A 20757-nucleotide genomic window follows, 5' to 3' on the forward strand; every position below is an offset into this window, starting at 1 on the left:
AAGCAATTTTCAATGAATTGTTATTGTATATAAAACACGTTCAGTTCTTTAGCACTAATACAGTTTCATTTATGACTGACAAACATGCATCGTATTAAGTTTATTTCATAGTGTCATTCAAATCGTATATGCATTTCATAAATCTTAAATAAATCTTTCATTTAAAACTTTTTCACACAGTACGTGTTCCTGCATTTAAACAGACCAGAGAAAGTAGTTTTACCTTGATATGACTGACCGCAGCCAAACACACACATGTTATAAACAATAACACAACCCGTCCTGTGTGAACGAGCCACATGTGACTGAACCTGCTGTGCCTTTCACCATGAAGCGTGTTTTATTTCAGAGAACAGCTGATTCATTCATAAGCTTAAAATCCTAAAGTTGTTGATTTGATGTTGTGGAATATGTAATCTAACATCTGAGGTCATTTCAGCCAGACACACTTCTCTAAACATGATCTTTGATCCTCAAACACTGAACGCAGACGACTGCCTGAATTATTTTAGATGAGAATTGTTCTGAAATGAAGATAATCTGTAAGTATTATTAGACAGCAGTATTGCAATGAGCGTGCACTTCTTTTACTGTTACTGAACTAATATTTCAGGATCTTTTCTGAAATATGAACAAGTATTTTCAAAGCTTCAGTCCTTATAATTTCGTTATTTAGCGGACAGGATCACACGCTTGTTTTGACATGTTACTGTTTAATGTGTTTGCACTGGCTTTCCTTAAACTAGATGCTTCGGTGCAAACTCATAACATAATAACATTTAATTCTGTGGCTGCACATTTAACGCACTGTTTTTTGAGATGGTCAAAATAGTTTCGAACTCTAAACGATTTATTTGAGTTTTATGATTTCTTTATGTTGTTATATTGATGTGCCAAACATCTTTGTTGTTATACTGAGTTCAAAAAATAAATATTGCACTTGATGAGTTAGATTTGCTTGGATGTCAATGGAAAAAATCAATGATTGAGTTCAGATGTTAGTGTTTAAGACTGAATGTAACGTGATTTAAATGCCTTTCGGGTCTTTTCCGCATTTCAGGTGTTTAATAATTCAAAATCATGCCTTCATCAGTGTGTAAACTAAAACTCAGTGGCCTTCGATCTGTTTAATGCCTTCTGCATCTGTCCAGCTCTTAGATTTCTAGATTCAGACTGCACAAATAATTGTACAGTTTTGTATATAAAATGAAGCCTTTTTTTTGGTGGATTTATAAGAAAATATAATAAAAAAGTCTCTCTGAAAGGCACATATTTGGTCATTTTTGTGTTGTGTTGTATTTTTTTTTTTTTTTGCATTTTTTTCATCATAATTATTAAAAATAACTCCTCTACTTCTGAGTGTCCTGGGGCAGGTGAGAGAGTGAGTGTCCTGGGGCAGGTGAGAGATTGAGATTCCTGGGGCAGGTGAGAGAGTGAGTGTCCTGGGGCAGGTGAGAGAGTGAGATTCCTGGGGCAGGTGAGAGAGTGAGTGTCCTGGATAACGTGAGGGAGTGAGTGTCCTGGGACTGATGAGGGAGTGAGTGTCCTGGGACCCGTGAGGGAGTGAGCGCAGTATGGGAGTGAGTGTCCTGGGACCCGTGAGGGAGTGAGTGCAGTATGGGAGTGAGTGTCCTGGGACCCGTGAGGGAGTGAGTGTCCTGGGACCCGTGAGAGAGTGAGTGTCCTGGGACAGGTGTGGGAGTGAGTGTCCTGGGACCGATGAGGGAGTGAGTGTCCTGGGACAGGTGAGGGAGTGAGTGTCCTGGGACAGGTGTGGGAGTGAGTGTCCTGGGACAGGTGAGGGAGTGAGTGTCCTGGGACTGGTGAAGGAATGAGTGCGGTGAGGGAGTGAGTGTCCTGGGACAGGTGAGGGAGTGAGTGTGCTGGGACAGGTGAGGGAGTGAGTGTCCTGGGACCGATGAGGGAGTGAGTGTCCTGGGACAGGTGAGGGAGTGAGTGTGCTGGGACAGCTCAGGGAGTGAGTGTCCTGGGACTGATGAGGGAGTGAGTGTGCTGGGACAGCTGAGGGAGTGAGTGTCCTGGGACCGATGAGGGAGTGAGTGTCCTGGGACTGATGAGGGAGTGAGTGTCCTGGACCTGTGAAGGAGTGAGTGTCCTGGGACTGATGAGGGAGTGAGTGTCCTGGGATTCGTGAGGGAGTGAGTGTAGTATGGGACTGAGTGTCCTGGGACTCGTGAGGGAGTGAGTTTCCTGGAACAGGTGTGGGAGTGAGTGTCCTGGGACTGATGAGGGAGTGAGTGTAGTATGGGAGTGAGTGTCCTGGGACCCGTGAGGGAGGGAGTGTCCTGGGACGGGTGTGGGAGTGAGTGTCCTGGGACTGGTGAAGGAATGAGTGCGGTGAGGGAGTGAGTGTCCTGGGACAGGTGAGGGAGTGAGTGTGCTGGGAAAGCTGAGGGAGTGAGTGTCCTGGGAACGATGAGGGAGTGAATGTCCTGGGACTGATGAGGGAGTGAGTGTGCTGGGACAGGTGAGGGAGTGAGTGTCCTGGGACTGGTGAAGGAATGAGTGTGGTGAGGGAGTGAGTGTCCTGGGACAGGTGAGGGAGTGAGTGTGCTGGGACAGGTGAGGGAGTGAGTGTCCTGGGACCGATGAGGGAGTGAGTGTCCTGGGACAGGTGAGGGAGTGAGTGTGCTGGGACAGCTGAGGGAGTGAGTGTCCTGGGACCGATGAGGGAGTGAGTGTCCTGGGACTGATGAGGGAGTGAGTGTGCTGGGACAGCTGAGGGAGTGAGTGTCCTGGGACCGATGAGGGAGTAAGTGTGCTGGGACAGGTGAGGGAGTGAGTGTCCTGGGACTTGTGAAGGAATGAGTGCGGTGAGGGAGTGAGTGTCCTGGGACAGGTGAGGGAGTGAGTGTGCTGGGACAGGTGAGGGAGTGAGTGTCCTGGGACCGATGAGGGAGTGAGTGTCCTGGGACAGGTGAGGGAGTGAGTGTGCTGGGACAGCTGAGGGAGTGAGTGTCCTGGGACCGATGAGGGAGTGAGTGTCCTGGGACTGATGACGGAGTGAGTGTGCTGGGACAGCTGAGGGAGTGAGTGTCCTGGGACCGATGAGGGAGTGAGTGTCCTGGACCCGTGAAGGAGTGAGTGTCCTGGGACTGATGAGGGAGTGAGTGTCCTGGGATTCGTGAGGGAGTGAGTGTAGTATGGGACTGAGTGTCCTGGGACTCGTGAGGGAGTGAGTTTCCTGGGACAGGTGTGGGAGTGAGTGTCCTGGGACTGATGAGGGAGTGAGTGTAGTATGGGAGTGAGTGTCCTGGGACCCGTGAGGGAGGGAGTGTCCTGGGACGGGTGTGGGAGTGAGTGTCCTGGGACTGGTGAAGGAATGAGTGCGGTGAGGGAGTGAGTGTCCTGGGAAAGGTGAGGGAGTCAGTGTCCTGGGACCGATGAGGGAATAAGTCCTAGGACTGATGAGGGAGTGAGTGTCCTGGGACCCGTTAGGGAGTGAGTGTAGAATGGGAGTGAGTGTCCTGGGACCCATGAGGGAGTGAGTGTCCTGAGACAGGTGAGAGAGTGAGTGTCCTGGGGCAGGTGAGAGAGTGAGTGTCCTGGATAACGTGAGGGACTGAGTGTCCTGGGACTGATGAGGGACTGAGTGTCCTAGGACTGATGAGGGAGTGAGTGTCCTGGGACCCGTGAGGGAGTGAGTGCAGTATGGGAGTGAGTGTCCTGAGACCCGTTAGGAAGTGAGTGTCCTGGGACAGGTGTGGGAGTGAGTGTCCTGGGACCGATGAGGGAGTGAGTGTCCTGGGACTGGTGAAGGAATGAGTGCGGTGAGGGAGTGAGTGTCCTGGGACAGGTGAGGGAGTGAGTGTGCTGGGACAGGTGAGGGAGTGAGTGTCCTGGGACCGATGAGGGAGTGAGTGTCCTGGGACAGGTGAGGGAGTGAGTTTGCTGGGACAGGTGAGGGAGTGAGTGTCCTGGGACTGATGAGGGAGTGAGTGTCCTGGGATTCATGAGGGAGTGAGTGTAGTATGGGAGTGAGTGTCCTGGGACTTGTGAGGGAGTGAGTGTCCTGGGACAGGTGTGGGAGTGAGTGTCCTGGGACTGATGAGGGAGTGAGTGTAGTATGGGAGTGAGTGTCCTGGGACCCGTGAGGGAAGGAGTGTCCTGGGACCCGTGAGGGAGGGAGTGTCCTGGGACGGGTGTGGTAGTGAGTGTCCTGGGACTGGTGAAGGAATGAGTGCGGTGAGGGAGTGAGAGTCCGGGGACAGGTGAGGGAGTGAGTGTCCTGGGACAGGTGAGGGAGTGAGTGTCCTGGGACCGATGAGGGAATAAGTCCTAGGACTGATGAGGGAGTGAGTGTCCTGGGACCCATGAGGGAGTGAGTGTAGAATTGGAGTGAGTGTCCCGGGACCCATGAGGGAGTGAGTGTACTGAGACAGGTTCGGAAGTGAGTGTCTTGGGACTGGTGAAGGAATGAGTGCGCTGAGGGAGTGAGTGTGCTGGGACAGGTGAGGGAGTGAGTGTCCTGGGACAGGTGAGGAAGTGAGTGTCCTTGGCCCAGTGAGGGAGTGAGTTTCCTGGGACAAGTGAGGGAGTGAGTTGTGGCACAGGTCCGGGAGGGAGTGTCCTGGGACAGGTGAGAGAGTGAGTGTGCTAGGACAGGCGAGAGAGTGAGTGTGCTGGGACAGTTGAGGGAGTGAGTGCGGTGAGGGAGTGAGTGTCCTGGGACAGGTGAGGTAGTGAGTGTCATGGTAAAGGTCAGGGAGTGAGTGTCCTGGGACAGGGGAGAGAGTGAGTGTCCTGGGACAGGTGAGAGAGTGAGAGTGCTGGGACAGGGGAGAAAGTGAGTGTCCTGGGACAGGTGAGGGAGTGAGTGCAGTGAGGGAGTGAGTGTCCTGGGACAGGTGAGGGAGTGAGTGTGGTGAGGGAGTGAGTGTCCTGGTACAGGTGAGAGAGTGAATGTGCTGGGACAGGTGAGGGAGTAAGTGCGGTGAGGGAGTGAGTGTCCTGGGACAGGTGAGGGAGTGAGTGTCCTGGTACAGGTGAGGGAGTGAGTGTCCTGGCACAGGTGAGGGAGTGAGTGTGCTGGGACAGGTGAGGGAGTGAGTGTCCTGGGACCGATGAGGGAGTGAGTGTCCTGGAACAGGTAAGGGAGTGAGTGTGCTGGGACAGCTCAGGGAGTGAGTGTCCTGGGACCGATGAGGGAGTGAGTGTCCTGGGACAGCTGAGGGAGTGAGTGTCCTGGGACAGGTGAGGGAGTGAGTGTCCTGGGACTGATGAGGGAATAAGTCCTAGGACTGATGAGGGAGTGAGTGTCCTGGGACCCATGAGGGAGTGAGTGTATAATTGGAGTGAGTGTCCCGGGACCCATGAGGGAGTGAGTGTACTGAGACAGGTTCGGAAGTGAGTGTCCTGGGACTGGTGAAGGAATGAGTGCGCTGAGGGAGTGAGTGTGCTGGGACAGGTGAGGCAGTGAGTGTCCTGGGACAGGTGAGGGAGTGAGTGTCCTTGGCCCAGTGAGGGAGTGAGTTTCCTGGGACAGGTGAGGGAGTGAGTCGTGGCACAGGTCCGGGAGGGAGTGTCCTGGGACAGGTGAGAGAGTGAGTGTGCTGGGACAGGGGAGAGAGTGAGTGTGCTGGGACAGGTGAGGGAGTAAGTGTGCTGGGACAGGTGAGGGAGTGAGTGCGGTGAGGGAGTGAGTGTCCTGGGACAGGTGAGGTAGTGAGTGTCATGGTAAAGGTCAGGGAGTGAGTGTCCTGGGACAGGTGAGAGAGTGAGTGTGCTGGGACAGGGGAGAGAGTGAGTGTCCTGGGACAGGTGAGAGAGTGAGTGTGCTGGGACAGGGGAGAGAGTGAGTGTCCTGGGACAGGTGAGGGAGTGAGTGCAGTGAGGGAGTGAGTGTCCTGGGACAGGTGAGGGAGTGAGTGTGGTGAGGGAGTGAGTGTGCTGGGACAGGTGAGGGAGTAAGTGCGGTGAGGGAGTGAGTGTCCTGGGACAGGTGAGGGAGTGAGAGTCCTGGTACAGGTGAGGGAGTGAGTGTCCTGGCACAGGTGAGGGAGTGAGTGTGCTGGGACAGGTGAGGGAGTGAGTGTCTTGGGACCGATGAGGGAGTGAGTGTCCTGGGACAGGTGAGGGAGTGAGTGTGCTGGGACAGCTCAGGGAGTGAGTGTCCTGGGACCGATGAGGGAGTGAGTGTCCTGGGACAGCTGAGGGAGTGAGTGTCCTGGGACCGATGAGGGAGTGAGTGCCCTTGGACTGATGAGGGAGTGAGTGTCCTGGACCCGTGAAGGAGTGAGTGTCCTGGGACTGATGAGGGAGTGAGTGTCCTGGGATTCATGAGGGAGTGAGTGTAGTATGGGACTGAGTGTCCTGGGACTCGTGAGGGAGTGAGTTTCCTGGAACAGGTGTGGGAGTGAGTGTCCTGGGACTGATGAGGGAGTGAGTGTAGTATGGGAGTGAGTGTCCTGGGACCCGTGAGGGAGGGAGTGTCCTGGGACGGGTGTGGGAGTGAGTGTCCTGGGACTGGTGAAGGAATGAGTGCGGTGAGGGAGAGAGTGTCCTGGAACAGGTGAGGGAGTGAGTGTGCTGGGAAAGCTGAGGGAGTGAGTGTCCTGGGACCGATGAGGGAGTGAGTGTCCTGGGACTGATGAGGGAGTGAGTGTGCTGGGACAGGTGAGGGAGTGAGTGTCCTGGGACTGGTGAAGGAATGAGTGCGGTGAGGGAGTGAGTGTCCTGGGACGGTGAGGGAGTGAGTGTGCTGGGACAGGTGAGGGAGTGAGTGTCCTGGGACCGATGAGGGAGTGAGTGTCCTGGGACAGGTGAGGGAGTGAGTGTGCTGGGACAGCTGAGGGAGTGAGTGTCCTGGGACCGATGAGGGAGTGAGTGTCCTGGGACTGATGAGGGAGTGAGTGTGCTGGGACAGCTGAGGGAGTGAGTGTCCTGGGACCGATGAGGGAGTGAGTGTCCTGGGACTGATGAGGGAGTGAGTGTCCTGGACCCGTGAAGGAGTGAGTGTCCTGGGACTGATGAGGGAGTGAGTGTCCTGGGATTCGTGAGGGAGTGAGTGTAGTATGGGACTGAGTGTCCTGGGACTCGTGAGGGAGTGAGTTTCCTTGGACAGGTGTGGGAGTGAGTGTCCTGGGACTGATGAGGGAGTGAGTGTAGTATGGGAGTGAGTGTCCTGGGACCCGTGAGGGAGGGAGTGTCCTGGGACGGGTGTGGGAGTGAGTGTCCTGGGACTGGTGAAGGAATGAGTGCGGTGAGGGAGTGAGTGTCCTGGGACAGGTGAGGGAGTGAGTGTCCTGGGACCGATGAGGGAATAAGTCCTAGGACTGATGAGGGAGTGAGTGTCCTGGGACCCGTTAGGGAGTGAGTGTAGAATGGGAGTGAGTGTCCTGGGACCCATGAGGGAGTGAGTGTCCTGAGACAGGTGAGAGAGTGAGTGTCCTGGGGCAGGTGAGAGAGTGAGTGTCCTGGATAACGTGAGGGAGTGAGTGTCCTGGGACTGATGAGGGAGTGAGTGTGCTGGGACAGCTCAGGGAGTGAGTGTCCTGGGACCGATGAGGGAGTGAGTGTCCTGGGACAGCTGAGGGAGTGAGTGTCCTGGGACCGATGAGGGAGTGAGTGCCCTTGGACTGATGAGGGAGTGAGTGTCCTGGACCCGTGAAGGAGTGAGTGTCCTGGGACTGATGAGGGAGTGAGTGTCCTGGGATTCATGAGGGAGTGAGTGTAGTATGGGACTGAGTGTCCTGGGACTCGTGAGGGAGTGAGTTTCCTGGAACAGGTGTGGGAGTGAGTGTCCTGGGACTGATGAGGGAGTGAGTGTAGTATGGGAGTGAGTGTCCTGGGACCCGTGAGGGAGGGAGTGTCCTGGGACGGGTGTGGGAGTGAGTGTCCTGGGACTGGTGAAGGAATGAGTGCAGTGAGGGAGAGAGTGTCCTGGAACAGGTGAGGGAGTGAGTGTGCTGGGAAAGCTGAGGGAGTGAGTGTCCTGGGACCGATGAGGGAGTGAGTGTCCTGGGACTGATGAGGGAGTGAGTGTGCTGGGACAGGTGAGGGAGTGAGTGTCCTGGGACTGGTGAAGGAATGAGTGCGGTGAGGGAGTGAGTGTCCTGGGACGGTGAGGGAGTGAGTGTGCTGGGACAGGTGAGGGAGTGAGTGTCCTGGGACCGATGAGGGAGTGAGTGTCCTGGGACAGGTGAGGGAGTGAGTGTGCTGGGACAGCTGAGGGAGTGAGTGTCCTGGGACCGATGAGGGAGTGAGTGTCCTGGGACTGATGAGGGAGTGAGTGTGCTGGGACAGCTGAGGGAGTGAGTGTCCTGGGACCGATGAGGGAGTGAGTGTCCTGGGACTGATGAGGGAGTGAGTGTCCTGGACCCGTGAAGGAGTGAGTGTCCTGGGACTGATGAGGGAGTGAGTGTCCTGGGATTCGTGAGGGAGTGAGTGTAGTATGGGACTGAGTGTCCTGGGACTCGTGAGGGAGTGAGTTTCCTTGGACAGGTGTGGGAGTGAGTGTCCTGGGACTGATGAGGGAGTGAGTGTAGTATGGGAGTGAGTGTCCTGGGACCCGTGAGGGAGGGAGTGTCCTGGGACGGGTGTGGGAGTGAGTGTCCTGGGACTGGTGAAGGAATGAGTGCGGTGAGGGAGTGAGTGTCCTGGGACAGGTGAGGGAGTGAGTGTCCTGGGACCGATGAGGGAATAAGTCCTAGGACTGATGAGGGAGTGAGTGTCCTGGGACCCGTTAGGGAGTGAGTGTAGAATGGGAGTGAGTGTCCTGGGACCCATGAGGGAGTGAGTGTCCTGAGACAGGTGAGAGAGTGAGTGTCCTGGGGCAGGTGAGAGAGTGAGTGTCCTGGATAACGTGAGGGAGTGAGTGTCCTGGGACTGATGAGGGAGTGAGTGTCCTAGGACTGATGAGGGAGTGAGTGTCCTGGGACCCGTGAGGGAGTGAGTGCAGTATGGGAGTGAGTGTCCTGGGACCCGTTAGGAAGTGAGTGTCCTGGGACAGGTGTGGGAGTGAGTGTCCTGGGTCCGATGAGGGAGTGAGTGTCCTGGGACTGGTGAAGGAATGAGTGCGGTGAGGGAGTGAGTGTCCTGGGACATGTGAGGGAGTGAGTGTGCTGGGACAGGTGAGGGAGTGAGTGTGCTGGGACAGGTGAGGGAGTGAGTGTCCTGGGACCGATGAGGGAGTGAGAGTCCTGGGACTGATGAGGGAGTGAGTGTCCTGGGATTCGTGAGGGAGTTAGTGTAGTATGGGAGTGAGTGTCCTGGGACTCGTGAGGGAATAAGTCCTAGGACTGATGAGGGAGTGAGTGTCCTGGGACCCATGAGGGAGTGAGTGTAGAATTGAAGTGAGTGTCCCGGGACCCATGAGGGAGTGAGTGTACTGAGACAGGTTCGGAAGTGAGTGTCCTGGGACTGGTGAAGGAATGAGTGCGCTGAGGGAGTGAGTGTGCTGGGACAGGTGAGGGAGTGAGTGTCCTGGGACAGGTGAGGGAGTGAGTGTCCTTGGCCCAGTGAGGGAGTGAGTTTCCTGGGACAGGTGAGGGAGTGAGTCGTGGCACAGGTCCGGGAGGGAGTGTCCTAGGACAGGTGAGAGAGTGAGTGTGCTGGGACAGGTGAGGGAGTAAGTGTGCTGGGACAGGTGAGGGAGTGAGTGCGGTGAGGGAGTGAGTGTCCTGGGACAGGTGAGGTAGTGAGTGTCATGGTAAAGGTCAGGGAGTGAGTGTCCTGGGACAGGTGAGAGAGTGAGTGTGCTGGGACAGGGGAGAGAGTGAGTGTCCTGGGACAGGTGAGAGAGTGAGTGTGCTGGGACAGGGGAGAGAGTGAGTGTCCTGGGACAGGTGAGGGAGTGAGTGCAGTGAGGGAGTGAGTGTCCTGGGACAGGTGAGGGAGTGAGTGTGGTGAGGGAGTGAGTGTCCTGGTACAGGTGAGGGAGTGAGTGTGCTGGGACAGGTGAGGGAGTAAGTGCGGTGAGGGAGTGAGTGTCCTGGTACAGGTGAGGGAGTGAGTGTCCTGGCACAGGTGAGGGAGTGAGTGTCCTGGGACAGGTGAGAGAGTGAATGTGGTGAGGGAGTGAGTGTCCTGGCACAGGTGAGGGAGTGAGTGTTCTGGGACATGTGAGGGAGTGAGTGTCCTGGGACAGGTGAGAGAGTGAGTGCAGTAAGGGAGTGAGTGTCCTGGGACAGGTGAGGCAGTGAGTGTGGTGAGGGAGTGAATGTCCTGGGACAGATGAGGTAGTGAGTGGAAACTGGTGAAACTGCTCACGGAAGACATCAAACTCCAGAGAGAGACAGGAGAGAAGAGAGAAGAGTGCAAATTTTATGTTCTTGAGAGAATGCTTATCAAATACATGATTTATTAGCCATTTTCCATTAGCCAAGAGGAAACAGTGGGTAAAAAATGGGTACATTACAGTTTTTAAATATCTTTTTTAATTGTCATATTGTCAATGAAACTTATTTCTGTAGATATTTTTTGTGGTATAAGTAAAAAATGAAAAGTATAAGTTTTATAGATTATTAAATTTTTTGTGTAATTTATTTGTAAATGAGCCTGAGTATATGGATATGTTTTGAATATTCACATGTATAAATACAAGGGAAGTAATTATGTACATTGTTTTTTTTAATGAAGCTTATTTTATTCACAAAACATTCTTTTATATGTTTATTATTTTGTCCTGTAAATATTTTTTACTCATTTAAATAAATTGTTCTATACATAACTGAAAGTACTTTTTGCAACATATTTTAAGATTAACATCAGAAAAACAACATCAGTTTGAGCCCAGCCCTGCCTCCATGTGTTCTGGGGTCTTCAGGAGGTGAATCTCCTGGTGAATGGCCAGCACCTCCTCATCAACTCGGAGGACAATGCGGTGACAATGTATTGAGAGTAAAAGTAAAGGTATGTAAAGTATTGTTCTGAAAAAATAATTAGGATGGTTTTGCATTAATATTACTTCTGCACTACTGTGTATGTTGCATTTTACTTCTGTTATGTTCAAGGTTATTAAATCTAAAGTTGCCTACTAAATATACTGTTTGGTAGTTTAATCTACAACAGTGTATTATGTTGTAAAAGACCATATTTTCGTGGTGTTGCTGTCCTGTGGAGATAAAAAAGAGAAAACTTAGCAGGCCTACTTCATAATTGGATGAGTATACTTAACAAATGTAATTGTTTACAACTATTAAAGGCAGCATCTGAAAAACTCAGACCAGTCGAACAGCTGTCACTGAACACTAAGCTGTGATATGCTCTTTATGTTTTCTCAGTTTTATTTTTATGCTTAACTGCCTAAAAATGCCTAGATATGATCACCTCATTAACTGCTATGTGTATGTCTATATTTTGTAGTTTTTCATGTGTCATTACATCATTCAAGTAAGCTCCAAGCCAGTACCTGCATTTAAAGTCATAATCCGACAAAGGATGCAGGCAAACCAGTGTAACTCACCTGGCCTCGCTCTTGGTCTAAGCCAGAGGTACATCACCTTCTCCTCCATTATGACGTAAAACTGAAGCCAGAACAAGAAGAGTGTTTGGTTCACATTTTGAATGGAGGTAATTTTGTGGCCCTACTCCCAACAGGTTTTAGGAAAAGTTTAATTTATCAAATGTTACCGATCGAAACTGGGGAGGCCAAAGTTCGCAAGGCGATAATTGTCTAGTGTCAAATATTAGGTTAGATAAACTAATTGCACCTTTATCTAAAATAACTACATAAATAAAATTAGGTGGCTCCAGTTATGATTACATGTAATAAATAACTTAGTAATGTACCTAGTAAAATGGCTGGTACCTAAGGCAAATATAAGTATAATTAACATTTTTAAATACATTTACATATATCTAAAGAAAGAATTGAATGACAATTTTTATATTTAAAATTTCTAATTGTCACGGTTCGTGAATGCACCGTCTCCAGCTGTAGTCATGTTATGTCATGTTGATTGGTTCATGTGGGTGTTGCCACTGATCGCCTGATCAGCGGCAGGTGCATCTCATTCCAACCGCCTATTTAACGCCCTGTCTTTCGTCTCCTGTTTGTCAGATCGTTGTTTGAGGTCCTCGTGTCGCTGTCTGTTCGTGCTCCTGTGTTCCTGTCTTTGCTCAGTGTCCTGCTTCAGTCTTCATTGGATATTCACAGTCATTCACAGATTATCACCGCCGATCACCGATCTACCATCACCGCCATCGCTATCAACGCACTCAAACCACCTACCCACCTGTCTGTGCTGCCATCGTGGTTCCTGCGTCACTCACCAGCATTCATCCATCACTACTCCTGTCAATAAACTACCTTTACTTGCATCTGCCTCCTGTCCTCCATTGTTAGCGTCACAGAACGATCTGACCAACATGGAGGCAGCGAGTAGTCAACCCTCCTCCCTCGAAGCCTTCCTCAGCGCCAGTGTTCGGAGGATGGACTCCCAGGAGCGGACTCTTAACTACACTGGTCGCGCGGTTCAGGCTTTAGTGACGCAGGTGTCCGAGCTCACCCAACAGTTCTAGCTATTACGAGCTCCCACTGCGCCACTCACACCGCCTGTTCCACCAGCACCATCGGAGGCCCCCTCCCAGCCGGAACCACGCCTCCCGATTCCGGAAGCGTACTCAGGTGAACCCGACTATTGTAGAGCTTTCCTTAACCGTTGTGATATGCATTTTGCCCTCCAGCCTAGAACGTTCGCCAGTGAGAGGGCCAAGGTGGCCTTCGTCCTGACCCTGCTCTCTGGGAGGGCGGCATTGTGGGGAACAGCGGTGTGGGAGAACCAGGACCCATGCTGCGCCTCGTTCCAGGCGCTCTCCGCCGAGATGAGACGGGTCTTTGATCGGGCCGCCGCAGGACGGGAGGCGGCCAGGAGGCTGGCGGAGTTACGCCAGCACGAGAGATCCGTCTCGGACTACTCCATCGAGTTCCGGACCCTGGTGCCGGAGTGCCATTGGAACGAGGAGGCGCAGTGGGACATGTTCCTGCATGGGCTGGCTGACCGCGTCCAGAGGGAGATCTACGCCCTGGACCTTCCCCCGTCGTTCGATGGACTCATTGAGCTGGCCCTTCGGGTCGACGCACGTCTGGCACGGATGGAGAGGAGGGGGCTACTCAACACCCCATCCAGGGGACCGGCAGACGTGCGGTTCAGCGGCGGGGACGTGGCCAGCCCCGTCTACGATCACGAGCCCATGCAGGTAGGGCGAGCTCGGCTTTCCCGGGAGGAGAAGGAGAGGCGGAGGTCCCTGGGCCTTTGGCTTTACTGCGGGGGAGCCGGACATCAAGCCCACGCCTGTCCGGTAAAAGGCCAGGCCCGGTAGTACGTATGAGGCTACTATCGGGTGGGATCTCCGCCGAGAAGACCTCATCATCATCATCATCATCACCATCATCTTCTACGCTCCTTCCGGTATGGCTGCGGTGGTCAGCACAGACACATCACTGTCAGGCACTACTGGATTCCGGGGCAGAAGGTAACTTCATGGACAGCACATTAGCCCACAAGCTCCACATCCCCCTCAGACTTCTTCCGCACCACATCACGGTTCACGCCCTCACTGGTCAGCAACTTCCCACCATATCATACATCACTGAAGACATTACACTCATCACCTCTGGCAATCACTCCGAAACCATCTCTTTTCACATCCTTGACTCTCCCCTGGCACCCATTGTCCTCGGACACCCTTGGCTCCTCCTCCACAACCCTAGTATTGACTGGCTCTCTAACTCCGTTTTGTCTTGGTGTAAAAGGTGTCATGAGTCTTGTCTAGTGTCTGCCTGTCCGTCTGTGTCTGTGTCTGTGTTGCAGGAGGAGGCGGTGGATTTGTCTAACGTGCCCGCTGAGTAGCTCCATCTGAAGGAAGTGTTCAGTAAGTCTCGGGCTGCTTCTCTTCCTCCGCATCGTCCTTATGACTGTGCCATAGATTTACTATCAGGTAAGTCTCCGCCTAAGGGCAAACTCTATTCACTTTCTGTTCCAGAGAGGGAGGCTATGGAGAAATATATTTCTGATTCTCTAGCTTCCAAATTCATCCGCCCTTCCTCTTCTCCTGCGGGGGCGGGGTTCTTTTTTGTGGGAAAGAAGGACGGATCTCTGCGACCTTGTATTGATTACCGGGGACTGAACAACATCACGGTAAAGAATACTTATCCTTTGCCGTTGATGTCTTCGGCCTTCGAGAGGTTGCAGGGAGCGTCAATTTTCACAAAACTGGACTTACGCAATGCGTATCATTTGGTTCGGATCAGGGAGGGGGATGAATGGAAGACCGCTTTTAACACCCCCAGAGGGCACTTTGAATACTTGGTTATGCCCTTTGGGCTCTCCAACTCCCCAGCGGTCTTCCAGGCACTCGTCAACGACGTGCTGCGAGATATGATCGATCAGTTCATTTATGTCTACCTGGACGACATATTGATTTTTTCCTCTTCTCTCCAGGAACATGTGCAGCACGTCCAACGAGTGCTTCAGAGGTTGCTAGAGAATGGGCTTTTTGTCAAGGCGGAGAAATGCGAATTTCATGCACAGTCAATTCCATTTTTGGGGTATATCGTATCGACTGAGGGAATACGCATGGATCCCGAGAAGGTAAAGGCTGTGGTAGAATGGCCAAGCCCAGATTCCCGTAAGGCCCTACAGAGGTTTCTGGGGTTCGCTAACTTCTACCGGCGTTTTATTCGCAACTTCAGCCAACTAGCCGCACCTCTGACCGCCTTGACCTCCGCCAAGACTGCGTTCAGGTGGTCGGACACAGCTCAGGCTGTGTTCGCCAAACTGAAGAGCCGTTTCATTTCAGCCCCTATTCTGATTACCCCTGACCCTACACGTCAGTTCGTGGTGGAGGTCGACGCATCAGAGGTAGGGGTAGGAGCGGTGTTATCTCAACGTTCTCCCTTAGACGACAAGGTCCACCCTTGCGCGTATTTTTCATATCGTTTATCTCCGGCAGAACGAAATTACGATATTGGTAACCGAGAATTGTTGACAGTTAAGATGGCATTGGAGGAATGGCGACACTGGTTAGAGGGATCGGGGGTTCCTTTTATAGTATGGACTGACCACAAGAATTTAGAGTACATTAGCACCGCCAAGAGGTTGAACTCCAGGCAGGCTCGGTGGGCACTTTTTTTCGGACGTTTTGACTTTACTATCTCGTACCGCCCGGGTTCCAAGAATATCAAACCCGATTCTTTGTCGCGTATTTTTGACCAATGCGAACGCCCGTCCACTCCCGAGTGTATTTTTCCTGAGACATTAGTGGTCTCCACTCTCACATGGGAGATCGAATCGAAGGTCAGAACGGCCTTAGAAGGGGTAACGCCTCCGCCCGGGTGTCCACCGAACCGTTTATTTGTGCCGGAGGGATTAAGGTCCAACGTTAGCCAGTGGGGACATTGCTCGAATGTAGCTTGCCATCCAGGGGTTAACCGTACTAGATTTTTAGTCAAGCAACGATTCTGGTGGCCACTTATGGCTCGCGACATTCACAGTTTTGTTTTGGCTTGCTCGGTTTGTGCCACTGGTAAGACTTCCAATCGGCCCCCTGATGGGTTACTCCAACCGCTGCCTGTTCCTTCGAGACCCTGGTCCCACATCGCTCTAGATTTTATTACCGCCCTCCCGCCCTCCCAGGGCAACACGGTAGTTTTAACCGTGGTGGACCGGTTCTCGAAGGCGGCCCACTTTATTTCCTTGCCCAAATTACCTTCAGCCAAGGAGACAGCGTTGACCGTCGTAGACCACATCTTTCGTTTACATGGCCTCCCGATAGATGTGGTTTCCGACAGGGGACCCCAATTTGTGGCTAAATTTTGGCAAGAGTTCTGTAGACCAGGGGTTTTCAAACTGTGGGTCGCGACCCACTCGTGGGTCACGGAATGGAACAAGGTGGGTCGCACAAAGTCACTTGGCTGCAGCTAATTTTGCGTTTCAATGACACACAGACACTAACACAGTTCAGTCTAGGGCTGCACGAATGTGACGAGTGGGGCGGGGCCTAGTGCCATGGGAACAGAGCTAGGCCGGTGGAGTGATTGGGAAATGAGCAACACTCACCGGTCTCAAGAACCACGGAGGAGATCGGAAAGATACAAAAGAGGAGCGATGACAGTGAAGGACGAGAGAGGACCAGGCCTGGGTTTTATTTTGTGTTTGTTTTTTATTTGTGCACGGCAGTCATCCGAGAGGGGCTGTCGCGCTGTTTTGTGTTTATTTGGTTATTAAAACTTTGTTTGATTGTCCGCCGGTTCCCACCTCTTTCCACGAAGGAGTCATCGAGGCGGTGGGCTGGAGTGAGTTCGCCCCCCCCCCCCCCCCCCCCGGCAACTCACTCCAGCCCACCACATCGAGCACCCTCGGCGGCAGACTCCTTCGCCCTGCTCGATGGCACTGCGGATTCACCCCAGCGGCGAAGGATCTTCGGCAGCGCGCCCCTCCTTCCTCCCTGGCTTCGGCACCAGTGTAAAACATTAAAATCTTCACAATCACAGGAAGAAGGAGGCGGGAACTGGGAACCCACTCATCACAACGATATAGCCCACCAACATTAATAATGAACTGCAATATCCTTAGTGTGATTTTCAAATTGCAATTAAGTCCGTGTGCGTTGCGTGTTTTGAAGGTCTCAGAGCAATGTCATTAAAAGGTTCAATCGGTCTTTTTTTACCTATTTCACAATTATTTTAATCTCCAAACTGTTTTAGATAGTTCTGCTTTGCTTCTTATGCTTTTCTAAAAAAGTGTTGGATTGTGCTCCGTTCTCGCCGACACACACGGAAGGATCATGAATGCAACAAAACACAGCAGCGCAGATCACACTTCACTGGAGTGAGCCTGCTTCACGTTTTTATGGACACTACATATTTTAACGCCAGTAAACAAAAATTAAAACTTGTAAATTTGTAGTGAAATTTTCAGTTGTACTCTAAAATAAAATGGTTATTTTTCTTAAATACTTAATTTCTGTCATAAAAATTTTAAGTAAGATTAGGTTTAAAGTAATTTCACTCGTTGTTTTTTTTTTTTTTTTAATATTTTGGTGGGTCGTGAAATATATTACACTTGTCTAGGTGGGTCGTGGAATGGAAAAGTTTGGGAACCACTGCTGTAGACTACTGGGAGCGACTGTAAGTCTGTCCTCAGGGTTTCACCCCCAGAGCAATGGTCAAACCGAGAGAGCCAACCAAGATTTGGAAAGGGTGTTGCGATGTTTGGTCTCCAAGAATCCTTCCTCCTGGAGCCAACAATTGTCTATGGTGGAGTACGCCCACAATACCTTACCAGTATCAGCTACGGGCCTATCTCCTTTTGAGTGTAGTGTAGGTTACCAGCCACCTATTTTTCCTAGTATGGAATCCGAAGTTGCGGTCCCCTCCGCTCACGCCTTCGTCCAGAGGTGCCACCGCACTTGGACCAGAGCCAGTGAGACTCTACTCCAAGTGGGGGCGCGCACCAAGGCCAAGGCCGATCGCCACCGGTCTAGGCCTCCCGTATACGTCATGGGTCAAAAGGTGTGGCTTTCAACCAAGAATATTCCTCTCCGGTCCGTATCTAATAAATTGGCTCCCAAATTTATTGGCCCGTTTACTGTCACCAAGATCATTAGTCCGGTGGCAGTCCGCCTTAAACTCCCTCCTACGTACAGGAGAATTCATCCCGCCTTTCATGTGTCCAAAATCAAGCCCGTATTTCATTCTCCCATTAATTCGCCTACCCCGGCCCCTCCCCCGCCGTGTCTCGTAGATGGGGAGACCACCTATTTGGTAAATCGTATTCTGGACTCTAGAAGGAGGGGACGCGGATTTCAGTACTTGGTGGACTGGGAGGGTTACGGTCCGGAGGAGAGAAGTTGGGTACCTGCTAGGGACATCCTGGATCACTCCCTTATCGATGATTACAATCGACAGGTAAGAGATTCTGGGGACGCCAGGAGGCGTCCTTAGGAGGAGGGGTACTGTCACGGTTCGTGAATGCACCGTCTCCAGCTGTAGTCATGTTATGTCATGTTGATTGGTTCATGTGGGTGTTGCCACTGATCGCCTGATCAGCGGCAGGTGCATCGCATTCCAACCGCCTATTTAACGCCCTGTCTTTCGTCTCCTGTTTGTCAGATCGTTGTTTGAGGTCCTCGTGTCGATGTCTGTTCGTGCTCCTGTGTTCCTGTCTTTGCTCAGTGTCCTGCTTCAGTCTTCATTGGATATTCACAGTCATTCACGGATTATCACCGCCGATCACCGATCTACCATCACCGCCATCGCTATCAACGCACTCAAACCACCTACCCACCTGTCTGTGCTGCCATCGTGGTTCCTGCGTCACTCACCAGCATTCATCCATCACTACTCCTGTCAATAAACTACCTTTACTTGCATCTGCCTCCTGTCCTCCATTGTTAGCGTCACACTAATATCTTTTTTTTGTGTGTGTGTGTTATTTAAAAATATTTAAATATATATGTTTTTTAATTATATTTATTTTTATAAATTTGAGCTATGTATAATTATCATATATATTGTATAAATTTTCATTCTAGATATTTTTATTGAATTATTTGAGTGGCACTAATGATTGCCGATAAGGAATTTTGCGCGTTGTTACACTTTCACCGGCAGGAGGCGCCGGAGTCCAGAGTATTGTACTTCTTTAATAACCGTCCCGTTCATAATCATTGACAAATGGACAAGTTGTGTGTGTGTGTGTGTGTGTGTGTGTGTGTGTGTGTGAGAGAGAGAGAGAGTGAGTGTGTGTGAATTTAAATCTAAGCATTACATTAAGATATCAGATGATCTGCACTACGGATTTCTGTAAATATCTTATATATTAATTAAATATTCACTTTTGGTCTTCATAGACTACAGGAGACAACTGAATTAGTGTTTTTGAAAAGAAAAAAAATACATCAACATAACATTTAATTAGTGAATTAAAAAAATATACACATATTTGGATCAAATGGAAAATATAATAAAATATATAATCTAATAATACATGATCTACTGTAGCAATGTTATATTCACTATAGGTTTTCATATATACATTAGGAGGAGTGATATATATGTTGTTGTGAATTTATATATTAAGTTACATTCAGATATTAACCACATTTAGCCCATCAGACATACCATGTTATCATATGGAACAGGAATTATAGAAATATTAATTTAATATTGATTTACGTGTTAGTATTTGGGCACCACATTTTCTGTGCTTTCATTTTTATAAATAACAGTTCTTCATTTATATATTTTCCATTGGAGTCAGTGAGAACAAGAGCTTCTGTTTCGGTGGGGTTGTCTGGAGCAGTGGACTTTGATCTGTGGATCTGATGAAGAGTGAGCATCCACTGCAGGTGACTGGTGATCATCAGCGGGGGTCTCTACACAGGTCAGGTGTTGAGTGTGAGATCCTTTGGAAGTTGAAATATTTAGAAATAGTTCCATATTGATGAAAATGTCCACAAAAAAAAACTGTAAAAACAAGACCAAAAAACAGTAGAACAAAACCAAAATGACCATTCTCATATGAAAAAGTGAAAATTGAACCTGAAGTGAATATTGCTTTTAAAAAAATAAGACAATGATAAAAAAAAATCATTGTTGTTACAATGTATTGCTAAAGCATAGTGTTTACATTGAATCTAGAACAGATATTCTCTTCTGACCAATTACATAACTTGAGCAAAGGCTTAACAAATAGCTTTCAGAAAAGAACTCCAGAAAGTAATCTTCATAACTTTAATGACTTTACTGGTGATTTTTCTTCTCACTTCTTTTATGTAAATCTACAAAGAAAAAATATGTTATGAACATTATGTACATTTTTACATACACATGCAGCTAAACATTACAGTTCTATTTGGTACATAGTTCCTTTTTAACATTATTTCTCGTTATGTCGACATAACGAAAGTCTTTTTCTCGTTATAACAACTTAATTTTCTCTAATAAGTTACAAAACTGCACCAGCAGGTGGCACTATAGAGCTGAGTATAACTGATGGGGTGTTGTACACTGTTCACTTTACTGTACGCGGACCTTCCTCGTGATCGCTATAATTTGTGCAGTCTTGTTCATTACTGACATTTAATTAATTCATAAATGTTAAATGCTTTAATCAACATGATTATTTTGTGTATTAAGTTCTTGCTAGATGCATGAGTTTCACCAACGCGTTCTGGGTCATAAAATAACTGCTTATCGAAACCAAGGCTGATGTCACTGTATTCTGTTTGCACCTAAATCTTTATTTGTGCTTCTTTTAGGCACATGATTAGGAAGTTAATAAGGGAAAAATGTTCTGTGTATCTACAGTAGGACAGGATTTAACGATGTAGGCTATTTGTGATGTGCTTTTTTTCCTTATTATTAATCTTTATTGTTAACCATATTGATACGAAATGTTATGTATATGTAAAATGCATAGGCTAATTTAATTCAGTTTTGTTCTATAATGTTGTAATCGTTTTTTTTTCTGCACACACACACACATACTGCACATGAACGATCTTTTCAAACAGAAGCTTGTAACGCACATGATATCTGCCACAGCATATAATGACTAATATATATAATTTTATTTCAAATGAATGGAAAATTAAAAGTGAGTTTAATCCAAGCAGCTCAAGATCTTAGAATAGTTCTGCATCCTTCTGAAGGCGCTCCGTCTGTGTTCGCGTGTTGCCATTTAAACATGTTAATTACAAAAACAAAACGTTTGGTGTACTGTCTCTGGAAAAATCAACAGTGATTGATCAGCCTTTATTTATGTACAGTATTGTAGACGTTAATACCTA

General features: G+C 49.7%; 1 long non-coding RNA gene across 1 annotated transcript; it reads left to right on the forward strand.

Moving 5' to 3' along the window:
- The first annotated feature begins 773 nt into the window (after positions 1-773).
- Positions 774-10101, forward strand: LOC132130057 (uncharacterized). The gene is made up of 4 exons (XR_009428664.1): positions 774-1359; positions 1413-1425; positions 4748-4773; positions 10057-10101. It is a non-coding gene; the product is annotated as an uncharacterized LOC132130057 (long non-coding RNA).
- The last annotated feature ends 10656 nt before the right edge of the window (positions 10102-20757 follow it).

The sequence above is a fragment of the Carassius carassius genome, chromosome 47 (genome assembly GCF_963082965.1).
Source record: "Carassius carassius chromosome 47, fCarCar2.1, whole genome shotgun sequence".
In the NCBI taxonomy this organism is placed as follows: Eukaryota; Metazoa; Chordata; class Actinopteri; order Cypriniformes; family Cyprinidae; genus Carassius; species Carassius carassius.